The sequence below is a fragment of the Dipodomys spectabilis genome, unplaced genomic scaffold (genome assembly GCF_019054845.1).
Source record: "Dipodomys spectabilis isolate Male_0828 unplaced genomic scaffold, ASM1905484v1 ptg000001l, whole genome shotgun sequence".
In the NCBI taxonomy this organism is placed as follows: Eukaryota; Metazoa; Chordata; class Mammalia; order Rodentia; family Heteromyidae; genus Dipodomys; species Dipodomys spectabilis.
The window spans coordinates 10,790,749-10,808,131 of NW_024870678.1; positions in this window are offsets into that span (position 1 = coordinate 10,790,749).

The window sequence follows — 17,383 nt, forward strand, 5'->3', positions numbered from 1 at the left end:
CTTGATCATTAACTCCAATACTAATAGTAAATCTTTATATACACATATATATACAATCTTTAAGTAGTTGTTCAAAAGTGTTGCCATTTAACAAAGCAGTTTATCCACACAATATGTGTCATGCCTTTCAACATTCTATTAGTTAATCTTAAAGCAGTAGTATATGATATATACAGTTCTGTGTTCAAGAATGTTATTTTGAATAGTGAATATTAGAAGAAAACCTGTATAACTAATGTGAGAGGAATAGTTAAGCTCATTATTATATATTGAGAGACAAAATTAAAATCTAGTTGCTGAAAATATTTTATAAAATGTTTAGAAAATGTGAGGAGGTTTTATGACACAATATTGAGCAAAACATGGGATATATTATTATGTAAAATTTCACAGAGAGGAAATTTTTACTTGTATTTGCATAATAAATGTGACTTTTCATAATTTTCATGATCTCTTCAATAATAATACTTGGATTTCTAACAAAAATTTTGAGAAAAATATACAAATTTGCAAATGATTAATGATTTGAATGAAAAACTGAGGAAGTCAGATGATCAAGGCCCTACACAGACAAAATAAAATCTGCAAATGTTAAATTCATAGTTCTTCCAAAGGTCTTTATGTAGCTGTAGCACTTAGAAGCACATTGAGTTGAAAGACAGTTCATAAAGCGATTACTTAGTAAACTATGTAGGAGGCTTTTTGCAACTAACAGAGATGGTTCTGAGTCCACGGACTAGCAAAACAGAAGCTATTTCCAGTCCTGGATTTGGTATAGCCAAGGATAAAGGAAATGATGATCTTTCGGAGGTCTCCTAGCAAAGCTAATTAGCAGGGATTAGAAGCCAGCAGAGGCAGAGGAAGTATGGTTGCATTTCACTTGCTTCTAGCCTGCCAAGCTCCTGCTGGTGCATGCTTTTGGGAGACTCTTCCCCACCCCAAAAGAAGTAAGAATAGCTTCTCCATGCAGATGAACTTCCCATGATAGAGAGCAGAGAGAAGAGAATGCATCCGGACATATTGAAGGAGAGAGGAGTTTGTGATCAAAATCTCATGGCATTCTTTACATCTGAACCATCAGTTAAAGTAAATATGGGTTGAGGGACTGGATTCAAGACTTTCTAATGGAAAAGAAAATCTAGACCAAAAGGTTTGCATATGTCGTATTTGGATACAGCTAACATTGTGGAAGAAACACATTAGGCTAGAGTAACAAATGAGCAGTGTATACAGTCTCATTAAAACAAACAGAACAGCAAAGAATCACCAATCTCAAGCTAAATATTACTCAGGACAGAGAAAGAACTAAAAAGGTCAGGACAAATTAGAGAGGATACAGAAACAGTTGGGGAAAAGATGATGCTTTGAAAAACTGTAATGGTAGTGAAGCTTACATGCACCCGTACAGATTGCTGTGATGCTTTATGGAAAAATTACATTAAAGTGAAAGTTTGAGGAGTGAGATTTTTGTTAAACCTTTTACATATTATCATTTGTTGTTATTTAAAATGAAACTTTATGATAGTTTTTGCTTTCTGTCTGCTTTATTGTTAATTTTCGATGATGCTGAATTAATCAGAAACACATTTTTTTGTGAATTGTTTCAGAATGAGGTCATGTTATAAAAAACAAAATATGGTAGCTTGCCACATACATAATTGTTTTAAATGGTCTTAGTATGACCCTTGTCAAGTAAAATTATGGCTGTTTTGGAAAGATAGCATTTCTTTCAAAGGTTAAAAATGTATCGACAGCCCCCAAGATTCAACAAAAATTCACCTTTAAGATAAGGCCCACATAAATATTTTAGATATTGCCTGATGGCAGAGAGATAAATGGTTGTCAGAAAATGGAAAAGGCTCATTTTGTAAGTCTGAGTGGCAATTTTCCTATAACTCTGTCACATGGATAAAGTCTTTTCTGAAACAGCCTGGCTGAAATGAAGGAAGGCATGGCCAAGATTAATGAGATAAGCGAAAATAATATTTATTTTCGGAGGCACTCTATTACCATCTAAGAGTGGGTATGCCAGAGCTTTTCTCCTAGTGCCCTGATATGGAGGACATGGTTAAGACATTTGTTAAGTTAATAGAGGTGAAGAATAGAGACACACACCCTGCAGAAAGATCTTTGGCAGAAATGGCAAGGTCTGTTGCAATTCCACACATGGTCTGTTGCTTTTCTCTTTCCTGACCTCATCTGTGGGTTTGAAATTTGGTCATAGCTCTTCCCTTCTATTTAGAGCCCAGTGAAGAAAATTCAGACTGTATAATGTCACCTGTAACTTTTAAGAACAAAGAAAACCACGACTTAGCTAAAAGCTAATTTCCCTGAAACACTATTGTTTATATCAGAGAGAGATATACATAAAGGCAGTGATACAAACAGACCGACACAAACAGACATACAAACACACATTCAAGATAATGTAAATCATGGTCTACATCTTAAAAATCACTTTTAATCAGCCCAGCTTGTGTATATTTATTGGCTTTACTCTTATATATTATAAAACATTTCCAAGTCCAATTGCGTGTTCCCTACACATTGAGGGAAGATGGTGCATCTGGGAGATGGTGCATCCAGGTTCATATGTAATATATGGAATGTTACATATGTCTATTACACTATAATTTATTGCTGAGTTTCCCCAAATACTGTTGGGTGTTAGTAGGAGACAAAAAATGAAGTGATTGTGAACTTATTTTTTTTTAATTTTTTGTTGTGAAAATACTGTACAGAGGGGTTACAATTACATGGGCAAGATCATGAGTACATTTCTTATCAAGCATTGTAGCCTCCTCCTTTGTTTCCCCTTCCCATCCCTTCCCAGCCTCCCCCTGCCCCTGCTACCCAATCCTCCCCCACCCCTCCCCACCCCCACTCCCCCCACCCAATGCTCCCCCCCACAAAGTTGTAAAGTTCGTTTTCGACATGACAGCTTGTACTTCTCATTGTTGCAACGGGTCCACCTGTATCCTTATTTAAACTACTTGTTTTTCCCCTTCCCCTCCACAAATTATACCGACATCAAATACAGTGAAAGCAGGGGTTATACTGTGGGGGAGGGACATACAAACAACAAAGAAATAATCTTATAAATGCGTTAGAAACAAATGCATGAAAGAAAAAAAAAACATTTGAATACATATCTTAGGGTTCATTTTCCTAACTATTTCTTGAGGTTGTTGTATCATGGAAGTACCTTGTATCAGCGAATGATAATTTATACAAACACACCAATAAAATATCCAACAGCCTATTTATATATGTGAACAAACTTTGCCTTTCCCAGGGTGTCCTTTATGTTGTTTGTGGAAGTCTTTAGGTCTTCATAAATGCAGGAAGTTTTCAGTGGTCCAATAATGTCATTCTAAAGAAAAAAACTCTGTTGGTTGTATTTATCTTTCCATTCATTTTTGAGACACACTTAAATTGCTATGTATTCTATATTTTGCCTACTGAGCTATAACTTGCTTTTAGAGATAGCATGATTAAACTAGTACATAGGAATTATCTGGTTCTTTCTAATGGCTGAATGGTATGCTGTGTGAATGAAAGACTAGTTTATCCTAAAATATTTTTATTGGTGAACTTTTTAGATTGTTGTACATTTTACCAGAAGGCAATGCCTTTATGAACTTTATGCACCATTTTGTTTTTGTGTTGTTTCTTCAGGACAAATGCAAAATGTGGAACCTTTGGGCTTATGTACATTCACATTGTTTAAGTGCTTTGCTATATTGTCACTTGGAAAACTCATTCAATTTATACTCTAGATATGAGAATTGTATTTCCTCATACATTTTCTCTTGAATTGTGCACAAAGAACAGATGAAAAGTGGTATTTTATTGCTTTGATTGTTGCATGTCAACCATTGAAAAAAAGTTGTGTGAAATTTTACTTCTTAACAGTTGACAGTCAAATTGTTACAAAAAAATTGAATGAGGGGAGATTATTTTTTTGTCCCCACAGAATAGAACCAATATCCTCATTGTTTGATGCAGATGTTAAATATTGTCATTTCCCTCATGTGCTGTGTTGGGGCTCTCTTTGTTTGCTAGTATTCTTCCTGAAAGGCTGTGCCCAAGGTATTGATGCTCATTACCATTTGTATGGTCTTTTCTCTTTCTGGAAGAGTGCACTTCCCTTTGTGGAATTAACTGAGAAGGAAAGGCTCTGTGTTGTTGGATGAGATTGATGCCAATCCTGACATGACTCACTGAGTAGAACCTATTTCTTTGTAACTTAATGTTGATGAGTTTTGCAGCTTTAAAAATAAGTTCTATTTAAATTTGTCTATTACTTAGGTTTCTTTTTCTCATCCTGAACAAATGCCTTTGAGTGGTAGTATATATGAATATGTGACTTCTGGTTGTATGAATTGCAACTGGATCAGAGCATCACTGCCTAACTTCAATAGTCATTAAATGTTGATAGTTATTAACATTTCTGTCATTTGCATTATTTCTCTATGTTATACTTGGATTTCATATGTCATATTTAAGAAATCACATTGAACTTTATGAATGTAGGGAAAGGAATGTGCTATAAAGTCTTGTGTCTCTTTCCTGAATTTAGGGGAAATGTTTTTAGCTTTTCGCCATTAAGTATAATGCTGGCTGTAGGTTTGTCATACATAGCCTTTATTATATTGAGGAATGTTGCATGGATTCCTAGTTTTTCCAGAACTTTCATTATAAAGTGGTGTTGGATCTTGTCAAATGCTTTTTCTGCATCTATTTAGATAATCATGTAGTTCTTATCCTTGCTCTTGTTGATGTGATTAAATTATGTTGATTGATTTGCGTATATTTACCAGCTTTGCATCCCTGAAATGAATCAGGTTTGATCGAGGTGTATGATTTTTTTGATGAGTTGTTGAAGTCGATTGGCCAGAATTTTATTGAGAAGTTTTGCATAGATGTTCATCAAAGAAATGGGTCTATAGTTATTTTCCTTTGATGATTCCCTGCCTGGTTTGGGGATGAGGGTTATTATGGCTTCTTAGAAAGAATTTGGTAGTGAACTTTCACTTTCAATTTCATTGGAGAGTTGGAGGAGTATTGGTGTGTGTTCTGCTTTGAAGGTCTTGTACAATTCAGTTGTAAATCTATCCAGTCCTGGGCTTTTTTTGTGTGGGAGGTCTCTTATTGCTGTTTCTATTTTGATGAGTCTGTTAAGTTGGTTTAAATCATTTTGGTTTACTTTGGGCATGTCAATATTTGCTAGGAATTTGTCCATTTTTTTCCAGATTCTCACACTTTTTAGCATAAAGGTTTGAGATGTATTTCCTTATAATGTTCTGAATCTTGGTTGTTTCTGTGGTGATGTTTCCATTCTCATCTCTGAGTTTGTTTACTTGGGTGCGTTCTCTTCTTTTTCTGATAAAATTTGCTAAGAATCTGTCAATTTTGTTAATTTTTCAAAGAACCAACTTTTAGTTTTATTGATTCTTTTTATGTCTTTTTTAAACTCTAGTTCATTTAATTCTGATTTAATTTTAATTATTTGTTTCCATCTACTGGATTGGGATTTAGCTTGATGTTGTTTTTCAAGGAGCTTCAGGTGCCTCCTTAAATTGTTGGTTTCAGATCTCTGCAATTTGTTGATGTAGGAACTCAGAGCTGTTTGCTTGGTTGATTTTATTCCAGCCTTTCACTTTCAGAATATGTTTGTTTTTGTGGGCAAGGTGTGCCTCTTTAAGGCAGCAGGTAGAAGGAACTTTCTATTTGATCCAACTAGACAGTCTATTGCTTCATTGGATAGTTAAGTTCATTAATATTGAGAGTTAGGACTGAGAGGTTTTTGGTAGTCTACCATGTTATACACCATCTTGGGGGCTGTGTCAACTGGGCTTTTCCTATGCTCATTGGATTCTCTGTTTGGGGGCTCTTTCTTGGGATTTATTGTGCTCTTGTTGGTTTTCTATGTGTAGGACATCTTTAAGTATCTTTTGTAAGGCTGGTTTGGTGGAGATATATTGTTTCAATTTTTGCTGTGAAAGGTTTTTATTTGTCCTGTTGTGAAGGAGAGTTTAGTACATTGTTCTTGGTTGATAGTTGTTTGTCTTTACAGCATGGCATACATCATTCCACGCTCTTCTTGCTTTCATTGACTCTGCTGCAAAATCTGAGGTTATTCTGATTGGTTTCCCTTTATAGGTGATTGATCTTTGCTCACTGAAAGCTTTTTTTAAAAAAAATTGTGAAAATTCCATACAGAGGGGTTACAATTACATGAGCAAGGTAATGAGTACATTTCTTATCAAGCATTGTTGCCTCCTCCTTTGTTTCCCCTTCCCATCCCTTCTCATCTTCCCTCCCCCCTATACTCGCCCTTCCCCTCCCACCACAATCCCCTAGCCTGCCCTGCGCCAAAGTTGTAAGGTTCATTTTTTGACATAAATCTTGTATATCTCATTGTTGCTATGGGTCCACCTGTATCCATATTTAAACAATTTGTTTTTTCCCTTCCCCTCCACAAATTATACCAACATCAAATACAGTGAAACAGGGCTTATACTGTGAGGGAGGGACATACAAAGCAACAAAGAAATATCTTATAAATATTTTAGAAACAATAGCAAGAAAGAAAAAACTACTTGTGTCCTTATCATGGGGTTCGTTTCTCCTAACATCAGTTTATCTGATCGTTTCTGCTTGTCTCAAACATATTCTAGTTATTGCAAATATGGGAAACCATGGGGCCTATGTTTCTTTGGGCCTGGCTCACTTCACTTAATATAATTTTTTCCAAGCCTTTCCATTTCCTAACAAATGGGACAATGTCATTCTTTCTGATAGAGGCATAGAATTCCATTGTGTATATATACCACATTTTCTTGATCCATTCATCTACTGAGGGGCATCTGGGCTGGTTCCATATCTTAGCTATGGTAAATAATGCTGCAATAAACATAGTTGTGCTGGTAGCTTTAGTGTGGTCTTGTTTGTAAACATTTGGGTAAATGCCCAAAAGTGGGATTGCTGGGTCATAGGGGAGCTCTATGTGAAGTCTTTTCAGGAACCTCCATACTGCTTTCCAAAGTGGTTGAACAAGTTTACACTCCCACCAACAATGAAGTAAGGTTCCCTTCTGTCCACATCCCCTCCAAGCATCTGTTATTGTTAGAGTTCTTGATTATATCTATTCTTACTGGGGTGAGGTGGTATCTCAATGTTGTTTTGATTTGCATTTCTTTTATGGCTAGGGAGGTTGAGCATTTCTTCATGTGTCTATTGGCCATCCTTTCCTCTTCAGAGAAGTTTCTCTTTAAGTCTTTAGCCCACTTATTTATTAGGCAGTTGTTTCTTTGAGGATTTGTTGCTGGGGGATTTAATTTTTTTGAGTTCCAAGTATATTTTAGATATGAGACCCTTGTCTATTGTATGGCTAGTGAAGATCTTCTCCCAATCCATGGGCTTTCTATTGATCTTGTTAACTATGTCCTTTGCCATGCAGAAGCTCTGCAATTTCATGCAATCCCATTTGTCCAACCTTTCTTTGACTTTTGTGTTTCTGGGTCTCTATTAAGAAAATTTCGGCCTGTGCCAAGGAGACTAGGATTTCTCCTATTCCATCCTGTAATGTTTTCAGAGTGTCTGCTTTGACTCCGAGGTCTTTGATTCATTTGGAGTTGATTCTGGTGCAGAGTGAAATATAAGGATGTAGCTTTAGTTTTCTACAAGTGACTAACCAATTTTGCCAGCACCATTTACTGAAGAGGCTGTCTTTCTTCCATTCTATTTTTTTAGCTCTCTTATCAAAGCTTAGATGGCTATAGATCTGTGGGTTCATTCTGGATTTTCAATTCTATTCCATTGCTCCTGAGTTCTGTTCTTGTGCCAGTACCAAGCTATTTTGATTGCTATGGCTTTGTAGTAGACTTCGAAATTTGGTATTGATATTCCTCCAGCAGTGTTCTTTCTGTTAAGGATCGTTTTGCTTTTCGGGGTCTTTTATTGTTCCATATGAATTTTTATATTGCCTCTTCTATTTCCTTGAAGACTGAGGTTGGAATATTGATAGCTATCGCCTTGAATATGTAGATAGCCTTGGGAAGTATTGCCCTTTTCACAATGTTGATACTTCCAATCCAGGAGCATGGGAGTTTTTGCCAATTTCTAAGTTCTGTTTTGATTTCCTTTTTCAGGTTTTTAAAGTTTCATCATAGAGGGCCTTCACTTCTTTGGTTAAGTTAATTCCTAGTTATTTTATTTTTTTGTGGGTCTACTATGAATGGAGTTGCTTTCCTGATTTCAGGAGATGTTTTTCTCATTGTTGGCATACAGAAAAGCCATTGATTTTTGAGGATAAATTTTATACCCTGATACTTTGCCAAAGTTTTGAATCAGCTTGAGTAATTTGGGAGTGGAGTCTATGGGATTCTTTAAATACAAGATCATGTCATCTGCAAAGAGGGAGAGTTTTACTTCTTTTTCCCTATGTGGATCCCTTTTATGTTTACATCTTGTCTTATTGCTGTAGCTAGGCAGTCCAATACTAAATTGAAGAGAAGTGGAGAGTGGACATCCTTGTCTCGTTCCTGAGTTAAGAGGAAATGCTTTAAGATCCTTTCCTTTTCTGAATTGATCCTGTGCAGATTACAATATGACATGAGATGTCCTGTTCTGGTCTGGTCTATTTGGGGTTCTAAACGATTCTTGCATCTGAATTGGCCTATCGTTTTACATGTTTTGGAAGGTCTCTGCTAGGATCCTATTAAATAAATTTTCTAGACCTTTCACTTCTGTCTCTTGGCTCTCCTCACACCCATTAGCCTTAAATTAGGCCTTCTGATGGTGTCTTCTAAATGTTGAATAGATCTATATTTCTTGGATTTGTCTTGAATACATGTCTGTTCTTCGTAATGTCTAGGCTGTCTTCAATCACAGATTCAGTCTTCTGCATGATCTAACCTACTGTCAAGACTTTCTACATTGTTTTTTATTTTCTTTCCTTCTAATTGGTCAGGTTTGATGGCTTCAAATTCTTTGATGGAGCTTTGTTTTAGATCTTGTATGAGTTTCTTTGCCTCCTTAAGTTGGTTTTCATTGTTTATTCTCAAATTATTTAGGTTATTGGTTATAGTTTCATTGGACTCCCATTCCATCTGTTGGGCTTCATTCAGCATTCCCTTTGTGGCCTCCATGGATTCATCCAGCTTTCTCTTTGTAGATTCCATAAATGCCTCTATTAATCTTTGTTTATTCTCATCCCACTCATGCAGTTCATCTGTTAATTTTTGATTAGCCTCCTCATGCTCGTGAAATTCCTGTGTTAATCTTTGGTTAGACTCATCATGCTCAAGGGGATTTCCTTCTCATGCTTACACAGAGTCCTTTACAGGCTTTCAATCTTTTCATTCAGCATGTATAACAGTTGTGATTGTAGAGCATTTTGGGAGTTCTCCTCTGGATTATTCATTAACTGCTCTGTTGCCTGATTATCATGAGCTGGAGTTGAGATACCCAGACTTGCCATTTTTCTTGTGTTTCTTCAGCTTGTTCTGCCCTTTTTGATATGAAAGCAAAACCAATTCCATGCTGGAACACTATTTTAAGGAAAGCATCAACTAGAGCTCTGTAGTTGCACAGATTGTTTGCTGCAGTCAAAATGAGTACATGTACAATCTGATTCAACAAATATAATCTAGCTCAACAACAAACAACTAGGGATCAATGGACTAAGAAAATCAAAGATGTCTGAAGACCAGATATTAATAGGTTTAGGGAGAATTATGAAGAGAAAATAAGATTAGAGGAATGTGGGGAGGGAAAGGGAGAGAGGATATATAAACAAGACCTAAATTCAGTAAGAAGAAAAGGATAAATGAAAGGAGAAAAGAGAAAAAGAAAATGAAAAATAAAAAATTTAAAAATGAAACACTTAAAATTATATAATTACAAAGAAATAATACTACAATTAAGGGAGTTAAGGCTGAGAGTCTGTGAATTAAGTAATTGACATCTGAATTAAGTATGCACACAATGAAGGAGAAGGTCTAATAATCTAAGATGGGTATAGATCTGGGGATGAACATAACAGCAGTTAAGTAAAGCCAAAAAACAAAAGGAACAAAAGGGGAAAGAGTAGAAAGAAAATTAAAAAAAACCCTAAAGTAAAAACGATGAAAAATAGAAAACAATTTTCTAAAAAAATTTAAAAAATGCGCTAGGAAGTTGGCTCAGTGGTAGACTGTTTATGTCGCATGAATGAGGCCCTGGGTTCGATTCCTCAGCACCACATAGCAGAAAAAAGCTGGAAGTGGCACTGTGGCTCAAATGGTAGCATGCTAGCTTTGAGCTGAAGAGCTAAAGTGACAGTGCCTAGGCCCAGAATTCATCCCCATAACTGACACAGAAAATTAAGTAGAAAAAAGAATTCTTTGATTTTTGGGGGGTGGATGGTGTGTGTGGTGATCTTGTGTCTCCCCTGTGTCTATAACCAGTCTCTTGGTGGAGTTTCTTGTGGTGTTTGGGTTTCCTATGGCTTAAATGGTTTCTTAAATCAGTTTGAGTGGACAGAAAGAAGTTATGCCTTACCAGGGGCTTTATGACCCTCCTCCCAGGCTAGTTCATTGGGAGAGTGATCTGCTTTGAGTATCAGAAAGAGGGAGATGGCTATTTCCTCTAGCTTGTAGTTGCTGGGATGGGGCTAGGTTGTGGGTAGGGTTGAGGTCTGTCAGTAATTAGTAGCTTTTACCTGAGGGACTAACTCCTGAGTCACTCACAGAGCCCACCTTGGAGCCATTCTCAGGATTATCGTTTACTGAGTTTCCAATTGTTTTTCTTTTACCTTCCTTTGGCTGGGTCTGCTGCCTGTGCTGCAGTAGGGTGGGACAGCCTCTGGCTCTGTTTACCCAGTGATGAAAGTCACTCCTTCATGGGCAGAGCTATCACTGCCTGGGAAGGGCAACTTTCCCCTTGGTGGAGCTGAGCCGAGCAGGTCAGGTTCCTTTGACCTGTTGTATGGCTACTATTGTCTTCTTCTAAGGCTTGAGTTAAGTGATAGCTGCTCTGGCTGAGTCTTTGCTAGTATCAAAGATGGAGTTCTTGTCCTGTGATGGGGGAGTGGCTATGTTCCCACCGCTGCTCCGTGAGAAGGAGTGAGGATGTCTTGTGTAGTACTCAAGCCTTTCCCTTGGTTTCTGGCCATGTACGGTTTGTGATTGTCTGCGGTCAGAAGATTTGCTTCTTGTCAGTTCTTGCTGGGGGGTGAGCAGAAAATCTGTCATGCACTGCCTCTGGAGCCTTTGACCTGGACTCGCTCTGTTGATATGATGGCCACAGCAGCAGCCGCAGCTGCCGTTACCACAAACACTGGCAAATGCTCAATCCTGTCTCCTTGACAAACTGCCTAAATTTTTCCTCTCTGGCCAAACTCTCTGTCCTATGATGGCACAGTTGATGTGACTGTCTAGCCTTGGACTTTTCACTGGAACACTAAAACTCGTTTCTATGTGAGAGCTGGTTTCGCCCCCACTTCTCCACTATCTTCTTCCGGACCAGCCAGCTCTTTTTTGAGCTTTTCTTTTCTTTTCTTTTTTGTAAAACAGTGCAAAACATAGTCAAGGACAGCCCACATATAGTATTAAATAGGCTTCAAATGCTAAAGATGAAACTGCTAAGGCTTTGTAACAACATTGCTTGGATTTATACAAGGAGATGTGCCCTAAGTCCTATTGTTAAAGATCTTCAAATAGACAGAGGAGACACCCACTAAATTCGTTCAACTGGATAACATTTCTCACAAAGAAGACTCTTGAATCTTGACAGTCTAGGGCAAGTGTGGTAAACTAGGTCTACAGCAGAGGTATGTTCTAGAAAGTATCACTCTTTTTTTTTGGAACATGTTGAGTAAACATATCCCTTGGTCCCCCACATCCTCAGTTTCTCATACCTGCATCCAACAGTGACCAAAAATAGCAAATGGAAAATTCCAGATATAAAAAATTTATAATTTTTAAATTGTGTGCTATTCAAACTGGTGTGATGCAATCTTGCATTGTCTTCTTCCCAGCTCAAGATGTAAATCATTCCTTCGCCAGCATATACAGGGAGCTGTATATATTACCTGCCTATTAGTCACTTAGCAGCATACTGATATTCAAAAGAACCTTACTTTATTTAATATTGGTTTCAAAGAACAAGAGAATTTCATTAGAATGCGTTTTTCTGTTGCTTTATTTTATTCGTTTTATTGTTAATATCTTGCTCTGCTTTATTTATGAATTGAACTTTATTATAGGTTTGTATGCATATGAGAAACAGTAAATGTAAGCTTCTTGCTCTGATGGCTTCAAACATCCACTGAGGATCTTGGAGTGTTTCCCTTGAAGATTAAATAAGACCTACTGTAGCAACAATTCATCTTCCAGTGGTTCATGTCTATAATGTTAGCTACTCCCAAGTCTGAGATTTGGAGAATTTTGGTTTGAGGCCAAGCCAAGAAGAATTTGCATAACTTCATTTCAACCAATAAAAATCCAGGGATGGAGGCATATGCCTATCATCCTAACTACACAGGAAGCATAAAAATGTATGATCTCAGTCTTTGTTGGCCTCAGGCATACTTGCAAGACCCTATTTAATATATAACTAAAACTGAAAGATTGGGAAAAGTGATTCAAATGGTAGTGCTCCTACTTAATAAAGCATAAGCTCCTGAGTTCAAATTCTAGCAATACTATAAATAATCATTTTGTTATTATGAACTAACTTGATCCTCAAATCCACTACCCTTACTTAATATGACTTCTTGGTCTCTGTTATGGGTGGAAAACAGGGTATAAAATGTGCTCAGCTTCCAAAGGTCATATGTCTAATATACTTCTAAAGAGGTCAAGGTGCATAATGGAAAAAAGATTCCCAAGACTAGAGCCAAAGGCTATAGAAAACAAGATAGAATGCTAGTCTTCTCAACAGAAATAGTGTTTAATCAAAAGCCATTTCCTATAGTCTGGTTTGCTGGAGCTGCTACACACAACAAACCACAGTTTGGGTGGTTGAAGAAACAGAATGTACTCACAGTCCTAGATGCCAAGGTTCTGAGCTATGGGTGTCAGGACAGTGGGATTATGGTAAGGGCTTTATTCATGCCTTTCAGACAGCAGCCTGTCACCTTGTGTGGAGTCACACAGCCTTTTCTTGGCATACATATGTTTGTGTGTGTGTATGTGTGTGTGTGTGTGTGTGTGTGTGTGTGTGTGTCAGAGAAAGAGAGAAGAAATACACACAGGGAGGAAGGAAGGAAGGAAGGAAGGGAGGAAGGAATAAAGAAGTAAAGAGAGAGATGCTCTTGGCAGATGACCTTTATTGCCCTAACAAGTCTTTTATGGAGATGAACAAATACAAAGATAATCTTTTACATATGATCCATCTAAGTTTATATTCACATAATAACTTCAAATCTTTGCCCTTTTAGAAGTCTTACAGTATAGCATGATATAAATAGTTACTGTTGGAAAAGAGCATAACAGGTAGGCAGGCCGGCCGTGTGTGTGTGTGTGTGTGTGTGTGTGTGTGTGTGTGTGTGTGTGTGTGTGTGTGTGTGTGTGTGTGTGTGTGAGTGTGTTTGAGAGAGAAAGATGGCAGGAGGGAGGAAGAGGGAAAGACAGAATGAAATATGAGTATAGCAGTATAAAGGAATGAGAATAAAATTCCCTACATTCTTGTACCTCCTCTTATAAGGATACTAATCCTACCAGATTGGTCCTCATGGACTCAATGAACCTTAATTAATTCCTTAGAGGTCTTATCTTCAAATACAGCCATACTGTGAGGTTTGAATTTAGTAATCTTAGGTGGGACACAAACATTCAGTCCATAATAACTTCCTTCAGGGTAGTGTTCTTGCAATGCCTGCTAACAAGAGTGGGGAATTGCTGTGGAACAATGGAAGCTTTTGTTTTCATTGTTCTTGTTACTGTGTTGGAGCGGGAAGCAAGGAGGTCTGGAAACTTAGCTTATTAGTTCTATGTCTTTGGATCAAAAGGAAGCACCTATAGATCAAATGTTAAGCTCTTCTGAGATTTTGAGCCTTGTTCTATGTTGGGATAATGGGATATTTGGATTGTCTTTTTGTGAAGCTGGTTTGGAAGTTATTTTATTTTACATATGAAAAAGGGTTGCTAAATATTTGTGAATCTGGACAGACTGTGATACATTATAATATGCTACAGCTATTATTTTGTTCTCTCTGTTGTAGCTCTTCTCCCGTATCTCTCCTCTCTCCAGGTGGAAGGATTATATATTTAAATCCCACTGACTTTGGATATGGCCACAGGACTTGTTTTGTTTGGCTAAGAAAATAGGAACAAAAGTGATGCTTGTTACCTTCATGTGGAAACTTTAAATCAGGGTGTGCTTCACACGAGGTGAGAGAGCACAGAGCTTACTGTGCCAGCTTGAGTGCTGTTAAGAAGATAACACAGAACAGACCCATAATGGACATGTGGTATGGACGGGAGGAAAAAGCACAATGAAGCAAAGCTTTTGACATGAGCCATTATGTTTCTGAGATTGTTTAACACTGTAAAAACCAGTCTAGGCAAAGTGATTGTATGTACTATGTCTGCGGGAACTAACACTACATTTAGTGTATTAGTTTCATTTAATTTATACAACTGACCAAAGGATTATACAGACTGCATTTTATTTAATTTGCTAGCATGTTGAGATTAAAATTTTTATATTAACCAGTAGTTCAACATCCATTAAATTATTCTTTTTAATTTTCTTTTTTGAAAAATTTTAAAGTTGATGTACAGAGGGGGTAGAGTTACATAAATCAGGTAATGAGTACATTTCTTTTTTTTAATAAGTTTTTTTTATTGCACAGAGGGGTTACAGTTACATGAGCAAGGTAATGAGTACATTTCTTATCAAGCATTGTTGCCTCCTCCTTTGTTTTCCCCTACCATTCCTTTCTTCCCATCCCTCCTCAACTCCACTCCCCCCTCCCCCACCCCAACCCTCCCACCTAAATTGTAAAGTTCGTTTTTTGACATAGTGTCTTGTACATCTCATTGTTACGATGTTACCCCCTCCCTTGTTTTCTCCTGCTTTCCCTCTGCCTTGGCTCTACTACCCCCCCCCCCCCCACCAAGTTGTAAAGTTCATTTCCAACATAGATTTTTATTTTTTATTTTTTGTAAAGATACTGTACAGTGGGGTTACAGTTACATGAGTAAGGTAATGAGTACTTTTCCTATCTAGCAGTGTTTTGTGAGATCCCTGTTGCATTTGTTTACCTTTTGTCCCACTGTTTCAGTCATTCCCGTTTTTTTTCCCTAAATCAGATAAACTTATATACAAGATAAAGGTATTGAAATAAAAAATAGTGACATTAGGGAATAAATCAAAGGGAAAAATGAAAGCAAAAAGAAATAACTGCAAATAGTACATTAAAAAAACCCACAAAAATCTTGTTTCCATATATTGGAAATCATTTTGATAAGCATCATTTTATATGATCATATGTTCAAAGCTACTGAACTATTGTGATCCTCTGCTAGGACTATCTTTGGCAAATACTAACTATTACAAATAAGGGAAACCATGGAGCCTATGTTTCTTTGGCTCTGCCTTACTTCAATTAATATGATTGTTTCCAAGTCTTTCCATTTCCTTATTATTGGGTTGATATCATTCTTTCTGATGGAAGCATAGAATTCCACTGTGTATGTATACCACATTTTCTTAATCCATTCATCTACTAAGGGACATCTTGGTTGATTCTATATTTTAGCTATGGTAAGTAATGCTGTAATGAGCATAGTTGTGCTGGTAGCTTTAGTGTGGCCTTGTTTGTTGTCTTTTGGGTAATTTCACCCAAATCCATTAAAGTGTTCTTAACACAGATTTGGAATAATGTCATAAATGAAGAATATAACTAGTTTTCTTGACAGATGTTACATAACTGTCTCTATAACTCTTTGCTTCATCACAGTGGGATATGATGCCCTGTTTCTGTTCTTACAGATGACAAACATGCTGACTCATCTAGTCCCATTCCATTATAATAAACTTAGGATGACTTCAGCAACATTTGCTATGAACTGGCCAAAGCCAGAAAGAGGCTAACTGCTTTTTCTTAATTTAAATTCAATTGATGTCTAGCTTGAGATCTCTAGCTTATCTGGTCTTCATTAAGGGCCTGTTAAACTATAAAAAAAGTAATATGCTTTTGGACACTTATGCCATTACATATAATATTAATTGCCTAAGTGTACTAATTAGGTGATTAGAATAAATATTCTTTGTTTATATATATAATTTTGCTTACTCTAGAGCTAGCTGCATTCTAACTAGCATTGATTGGAGAAAACAAAGAACTTTTGTATTATAATTGGAAGGACTATCCAGGCAGTATTCTATGATGAGCAGTGTTTCTTTCAAAGTTGCATCAACTAAAATCGCTTTGGTCACACCTTGTTTTCAATCCCTCAAAAGGACTGAGGGCTCATTAGTAAGCTTCTCCAACCAATTTTTGGTGCTGGACATAGTGTTGAAGGAGAGGATTATAATGGACTTACTCAGCACTGCAGATAGGATCAATTGATCTTCCAGGCAGCAAACACTTGATCAGCTCTTCCTATATGCACCAGCATTTCTATGTGAAGACACTGAGATCACTGGCTAGCAGCAGCATAGCCAAAGGAGATGCTGCCAGGCTTGTGGTGTAATTGTAAGGATGCTCGCTCTGCTCGCATTAAAACCTGGGACAATTTATGTGCATAAAGACCTCAGCTAATTAACAAAACTTCTTTTTATCTGTCAAAAACTTGAAGGTCATAAAAAACCTCCTATTAATTTTGTATCAAGTAAATGTAACATCCTGTCCCAATGCAAATAACTTGATTATGAAATGTGAAGTACAAATATTTGCTTAAAGCTCATAAGATACAAAAGAATTTTTCAGATGATTTTTACAATCAAAACAGAATAATTTCACTTTATCTTGCTTCTATACTTCTGAGGATTACAAAGTTTCACTGTTAAAGGTAGCAACTAGTCATGAGCTATGAGAAAATGAAAGGGAGAAACCAAAGATGGAAAATTCTTCTAGGCCATAAAGAGAAAAATGTTAGATAGCGGAGACACATGCATGGTAATCACGAGAGATCACAAAGTCTTTTGCAGTAAGCATATTTTGTTTTAATTAAAAAATTATAATTGTCAAGGTAATGTACAGAGGGGTTATAGTTACATAAGGTAATAAGTACAATTCTTGTCAAACTTAGTACCCCTTCTCTCATTTTTCTACTCTCCTTCCCCCTAATCCCCCCCCCCCAAGTTGTACAGATAATTTCCAACACATTGTCTTGTGAATATTGCTGTTGCATTGGTTCTTCCTTGTCCTTCCTCTCACCATTCT